Source organism: Palaemon carinicauda, unplaced genomic scaffold, assembly GCF_036898095.1.
Source record: "Palaemon carinicauda isolate YSFRI2023 unplaced genomic scaffold, ASM3689809v2 scaffold3898, whole genome shotgun sequence".
Taxonomy (NCBI): Eukaryota; Metazoa; Arthropoda; class Malacostraca; order Decapoda; family Palaemonidae; genus Palaemon; species Palaemon carinicauda.
This window is the reverse complement of record NW_027171564.1, coordinates 2,353-10,000: the sequence shown is the minus strand read 5'-3', so window position 1 is coordinate 10,000 and position 7,648 is coordinate 2,353.

The following is a 7,648-nucleotide window of genomic DNA, read 5'->3' as shown; positions in this document are numbered from 1 at the left end:
ACCGTGTTGACCCATATTAAACAAATTATTTTTGACCAAATGGTTCATTATTTTCTTTTTTATTACCCTCTCATACACCTTCATAATATGTGATGTTAGACTAACAGGTCTATAATTGCTTGCCTCTAGTCTTGATCCACTTTTGAAGATAGGGGTTATATAAGCTAATTTATGTTTAACATATATCTCGCTCATATCTACACTCTGTCTTAGCAGTATTGCAAGTGGCTTCGCGATAGTGTTTGCAGTTTTTTTTAACAAAATCGCTGGAACTCCATCTGGTCCGGCTGCCGATCAATTTTTAATTTCGTTTATAGCCGTGATAATATCTGCTTCATTAATATCTATATCCGTTAGATATTCAACATTTTCTTCTCTCATTTCTGTTTCATTATTCTCATTCGCAATTCTTGGCGTGAACTCACTCTTATATTTTTCTGCTAATATGTTGCATATTTCCTTTTTTTAATTCGTTAGCCGTCCTTCAAATCTTAGAGGGCCTATTTCTAATCTCCTTATATTCATCTTTTTTGCATAGGAGTAAAGTACTTTGGGGTTTCTTTTTATATTTTGAAGTGTCCTTTCTTCTAAGTCCCTTTTTTCATTTTCTTTCGACTGTATAATCTTTTGTTCTGCATTTTCTCTCTTACATTTTATTTCCCTCATTTTCCACACATTTTTTTCTTTTGCAAGATTTTTCTTCCACTTTCTAATTTTCTGAAATAAGATCCTTCTGTCTCTTGGTATGCACGTCTTTTGTTTATTGTTTTTTTTCGGTACATATTTTTCAAAAATTTTCTCCAGTATTTTGTACAGTATGTCCGTATTTACCTGTATATTATCACTTATAAATATATTTTTCCATTCTTTATTCAGTTCTTCATTTATTTCTGACCATATTATATTCTTACTGTAAAAATTATATTTTCCATATCCTTCCCAAAGTTTTGTGCTTTTATTAATTCTGTGATCACTTGCTTTGGAATGAACTATCAATTCTATGACATTGTGGTCTGAAATTCCCGTGTTATACACTATTATTTCTTTAACATAATTCACCTTATTCACAAATATTAGATCTAGGACATTTTCCTTTCTTGTTGGAATGTGGTTTATTTGTTGCAAATTATGTTCTAATAGCATATCTCGAAGCTTTTCAAATTGCCTCTTATCTTCTGCGCTACTATTACTCTCTTTTTTATATGTATACATACAACCACTTTCTTCTATCCGTTCTTTCCAATCCACGAAAGGAAAGTTAAAATCTCCGGATAGGAGTATATTCCAGTCTTTATGGTTTCTACATATATCATCTATTTTTTCTATTATTATGTCAAACTCCTTAGTATTTGGGGGTCTGTAAACTACAATATTCACTAGTTTTTCAAATTCAAATTCTACCGCAATCAATTCACATTCTGTGTTGCTGTATTTTTCACAGACTTTTCCTTGATTTATGTCTCTTCCATATATTGCGGTTCCCCCTTTATTCCTATTTTTTCTGTCTGATCTATAAGTTTGGAAACCCTTTATCTGGTCATCACTGCCAGTCTCTTGGGAATACCATGTTTCACCTATATTTAATATATCTATTTTTTTCAATTTAGGTTAGTTCTTCTAGGAACTCTATTTTCCTTTTAGAGTTACTCGTGACTAAACCCTGTGCATTCATCACTATTATGGTTTGTGTTTCATTCCCATTATTTAATATTGGTAATAATATGGATTCTCCCATGCTTCCTTCCTGTTCTGATATGATGTTCTTTTCTTCATTTCTCGGAATTCTGCCATTAAAAAATCCAACTTTTCCATAATATTTGTTCTTTCGCCTTCATACTTATTTTTGTGTGTAAACCTGCAATTATCCCCATATCTGCACCAACCCCTGGCATTATATATGCATTCTTTGTAGTTGGGCTCTATTGTTGGAGATTTAGGTTGAAAGGCCTTTTTTGGTGCATAGTGCGGTATATACGCGGCCTGCTTTTTTGTTTCTTTTTTTGTTTCATTTTTGTTTTTCTTTTCAGTTTGCTGAGTTTTTTTACTCTCATTCATAGTTGCAGGATGCATATATCGACATTTTTTGTTGAAACTGCATCCTTTTTTCTTCTTTTAGGGTTTTGCATATTTTTGGATGGAGATCTCTGCATTCGTCTCCATATCCGTCTAAATACGCACATTTACCATATATTTCATAATTATGGCATATCTTTGGATGCTTGTAGTAGCATCTTTCGCCAAATTTGCAATTCCCTCTTTTCAGCCTATTACAGACTATATCTTTCTTTTCTTTTTTTTCTTGTTCTTGCTCTTCCCTAAAAGTATGTAGGTCCGGGTAGAGTCTCTTGGGTCTATTATTTGTTTCCATCTGATAATTTATTTCTTCATAAGTATGTTGTTGTATGGCATCATAAGTTATATCAATGATTTCCTCTGCATCCTTACACATATCCTGTTCATTTTTCTCTTCTTCTTCTTCTTCTTAATCTTCTTCTTCTTCTTCTTCTTCTTCTTCTTCTTCTTCTTCTTCTTCTTCAACTATTTGCAGCTTTAGTCTCGACTTAATTATATTTTCTATCCAGACTAAGCATGTTCAGCAGAATACCTTTGTGTCTCTATTTTTTATTTTTTGCTGTATTTCAGCACATGTGGGGTGTGTTGGAACATTACAGGCATTACATTTTCTAATCAGTTGTTGAGGAATATTAATGGTATACCATATCTTACATGTATTACACTAGTTTGGCATTCTTTTTCCCAATGCATCAATCAGCATAAACACCATATTGGACTTGTTATTGTTCTTTGATGGAATGTGTTGATTGATGTAGACTTTCTTTATAAGTCTCTTTAACACTTGTATCTTCTTTGGAATTTCTTCAATTATTTTACTGATGTTTTCCGCAGATTTGTTCCAGTCTATTGGATCATATTGTTTCAATATGTCTGCGAATATTTTTCCGTCACACTGGTTGGAGTTGCTAGTGACATCTGTTGTCAATCGGTCGAGCTCCTGTTTCGCCAACTCATGAAATTTGCCTTTGCTGACTCCAGCGATGTCTCTCCACGAGTTGCCTGTGTTATACAATGCCATCTTGATCAGATTTTTATTAATTCACAAGATAACTATCCTATGCCGACGATTTATCTCAATTTTCTGCCCTCAAACTAATCACCGACTATTCACGAAAACTTGTAGCTATATTTCACTCGATAGCCTTTTTGTTATCCGCGTTAAATCAGGATATTTTTAGGGACGCACAAGTGTTCACTTCACCGGCACACAAATACAACTCGAGAGAGAGAGAGAGAGAGAGAGAGAGAGAGAGAGAGAGAGAGAGAGACTGCCATGACATGAGAGTTTTCTACTAAAATCCCTTTTAACAAATATATCAAGCTATCATGGAGTATTCATGTACAGAAATTACAATTGCAAATATCATTGACAAAACTAACTTTTAAACAAAAAAACGAAAACCAAAATATTGTCAAAAAATAAGTCATAGTAAAATTACACAAACAGTTTCTCTCAAAATATTGTTTCAAAAACATTATTTTCCAGTAGAGGATTTTCATTGAATAATTAAAATAATTTTTCTCTCATCACCGCAAATACAGAGTTTTTTCTAACTTTTTAAAACGTCAGGAATGAATACAAGGAAAAGTTTACTCTAGTTTTATCATGCAATTTTTCTGTTCCACTTACATAAAACATTGAGCATTTTATATTTCAATATCACACTTACACACATACATGTATTTCAAAATCCGAAAATCTAAATCTATTTTTTAAGAAAGTTCAACACGTCTTTTCAATTCATCAATTGTATGTTCCAGATAAATTATATATTGAAAAATTATGGTTCATAAACTTATCCTTCATGAATAAACTAAAGCTTTATGATTGTAGTTAATCCAGTTCCTCCGACTATCTATTGCTTTGATAAACATTCACTTAAGATCGTTGTTTGGTAATAGTTTACTAATTCGCCAATAAAGGGACACTGAGTGCTCTTTTTCTGTGAACTAGACGATTCCATTGTCTGGGGTAGGGGAGGACTGTTTGGGATTTCTTTAATTCTCAAATTTGGCCTTTTATATAAGTGTATAGAGAATAATATCAAACAAAATTACTTTATTTTCTGTTTATAGCAATATAAATCATGTATATAGAATACGATGATATAAATTTGAAATAAAGATAACTTTGTCAATTGATCAACCGGAAGTCATAATGGACTTGCCCATGTTGAAGTAACTAACGATTCCGACGAATGATTGAAGTTTAGTTCTGAAACCACTTAATTAATGGGATCAGATGTCTCGAACAACATCAGACTATATGATGGAGGTGAGGAAGAAGATACTCCTAATTTTCCTCCTTAATTGGTCCGAAAGAGGATTCCTGGAGACCTAACTTTGGGGAATTTTTAATTGGTAAGTTTGTTGAATTTGTGTGTGTGTGAATTTATACCAAAAAAAGTAATTGGACATACTGATAAATGTCTACAACAGTTTTTTTTCTCTCTCTCTCTCTCTCTCTCTCTCTCTCTCTCTCTCTCTCTCTCTCTCTCTCTCTCTCTCTCTCTCATACCAGAGAAACAATAATAAAAATCGACCATAAATCAACTTGTAAAAAAATTATTACCCCATAGATAGCTACTTCGGAGAAAGAGACCAAACACACCAGAACCTTTGAAATGCAAATCCTTTCGTCTAACTATAGATGTTTGAGATTTAAACTCACCTTCTTCAAAGCGAATCACAAACATTGTTGGAATAAACGACGACTGTTTTTCAGTGAAATACTCTAACTTGGCTAATTAGATTCGTCCTATGGCTGGAGGCAGTGTTTTTGTTTTGGAGGAAAAAAGAAGTTTTGGAATTAAGTGGTGGAAAGAGTTTATAGTTTTTAGGAACTGGAGAGTTTTTTGACTTATAGAATAAAAGAAAATATATAAGTAAAGGTTTATATCTTCTGTTCTAAAAGATAGACTTTAATTAGACAAAAAATAACATAAAAAGTTCATAATCTGCATGGCCAAAATATATATAAAACATAAATAATTTTTAAGAATCAACGAATTTGTAATATGGCAAATTATATCATTTATGTTTGAAGGGAAGGAAAGATTACTTACACGGAGGAAAGTGAATGTTTTTAACTTAATGTGATTCTCTTATAATGAAGAATCTAACAGGCTTTTGAAATTGATTAAATTAGACCTGTATAAAGCTCTAACACGTCAAAATGAATTCAGAACATATTCCCTGTTTCCCATTTGCATAAATTCTAATTACCTAGAAGAGGGAAATAAGGTTAAAATATTCCTTCACACTTTCATATGATGATACAATTTCAAGGAAACGAGAGAGAGAGAGAGAGAGAGAGAGAGAGAGAGAGAGAGAGAGAGAGAGAGAGAGAGAGAGAGAGAGAGACTTACAAGGAGTTGCAAGGATTTTAGATGTCACAAAGACTCTTTAGTCCATCTGGTGAGACTCCATTTGCTCCTGGGCAGAGCAATTTGGTTTGAACGCTGAGATAGTTTTTTTTATGATTTTGTCTAACTTTCTCTTGAACTTTTTTACCGTGTTATTGTTCTCTACATCGGCTGGAAGTCTGTTCCATGTATTTGCTATTTTGTATGTAAAGAAATTACCACATTGAGTGGAGAGAGAGAGAGAGAGAGAGAGAGAGAGAGAGAGAGAGAGAGAGAGAGAGAGAGAGAGAGAGTCATCTCAACACCATCCTCTACAACTGGAATAAATAATTCCTTTGACCTCTGACCTTCCATGAATTCCAGGTCATTCGTCTCACCTGGAGTTTGTGTTAAGTTGGGATAAATAGAAAAGATTCTTTCATTGGGTATTTTTGATAAAGGTTGAAATGATGGGAAACACATATGCAACACATGATGGGTAAAATATGTAAGAAACAATTAATTATCTTTTGGTAGGATTTATAATATATCTTTAATCATCTTCCTTCCTGATGAAAAGGCATTAATAGCCTATATACGTACATGGAATTAAATATACACAAATAACAGTTATAATGAAATTCATATCTCTCTCTCTCTCTCTCTCTCTCTCTCTCTCTCTCTCTCTCTCTCTCTCTCTCTCTCTCTCTCTCTCTCTCATCATCTTTTAAAATTGTGAATGGATATTTTGACTTCTGAATTACTTTTGTAATGGACGGATTAGTTATTTCAAGGGTGTTCCTATTATAAATGTATGTATGAATATTTAGGTATGTACTCCAGCCTACAAGTACTAGTTAAGCAAATAAATGAATTCTCTTGTGAATACTAAGAATAACATCAATCCTTTTAAAAACAAATTAGTAAATTGCAAAGTGTCACGACACTAATGGAACAAGTCATGTCCACTTAAATGAAGGTACATAGCAATGGAAATGTTCGGGCGACGACTATTGCAAAGTTATATAAAATTTTCGCAGAGATAAAACTATGGAAGAAATTAACCATTTTTCTTTGTTTGTGCAACAGATTGGTTCTGGCGTGAGACCTTTTCGGTGCAACGAAAATCGGAGAGAAATATTTTTTTTATGAATTTAATAGAAACATCTGTTATCATAAATTCACTTTCAAAATCAAATTACCTTTCTCCTTTACAAACAACGAAGGAATTTCATACACTGAAAATTTATTAATAATTAAAAGTAATCCCTGCTAAATATTGAAGACATAAAAAAAGTTATGATTTATTTGATGATTAAACTTTGGTAAATAATCGTCAGTTGTAATTGTTTTAAAAATTATAAAGAAATATACTCCATTATTTATAGAGAAATTAATTACAAAATATAGAGAATATTATTTTTACACTGTAGCAAAGTCTTTTACTATGCATTTTTGCTTTGTAATTATAGGATTAATAACAATATTACAAACATAAAACAAATGAAAATCATGTGTTGAAATACCACCTGATTCATTTTATATGGAAAATTTCATATAAGATTCGAGATAAGGATTATATGAAAAGTTCATTACCAATTAAAATATTTAAAACGTAACCATAATGTTTAACTCTTTCTCTTCCAAATGAAAATAAAAAAAAAATATTGCTAAGATGAAAATATTTCTTCTTAGTAAAATAAAATTCTTACTTATATCCAGATTTATTTCTATGCATCTTTTTGAAACATAATTACCAATCATTCTGAACAATATACGTTTTCAATAGGAAATGATGACTACGCTCTCGGAAATTAGGATTTAATTTACAAGGAAGCAAAACATATTCTTTTTATCAAAGTATAATTTCAAACCACAGAAACTAGTTTGCATCATTGCCAAAAACGATGACTGTCCAAAACAATTTGATTTAGTAATTTTACCAAACTTTTGTACCTTGGACATAAAGTTGTCGTTCTCCACAAATGGAGAATATCGTCTGGTCTTCTTTAAGTTTCATATTTGCTAGGTTTACTTGCTAATGATTTTGTTGGTGTCTTCGTTATCATTATTTTTTTTTCATTCTCTTAAATACTGTTTTTATTAATCATCTTAATATTTATATATTTATTTACAAAACCAAGAACAAACTTTGATTACTTCCGAGAATCAAATACTAATTAAAAATAGGACTTCTATTATATATATATATATATATATATATATAT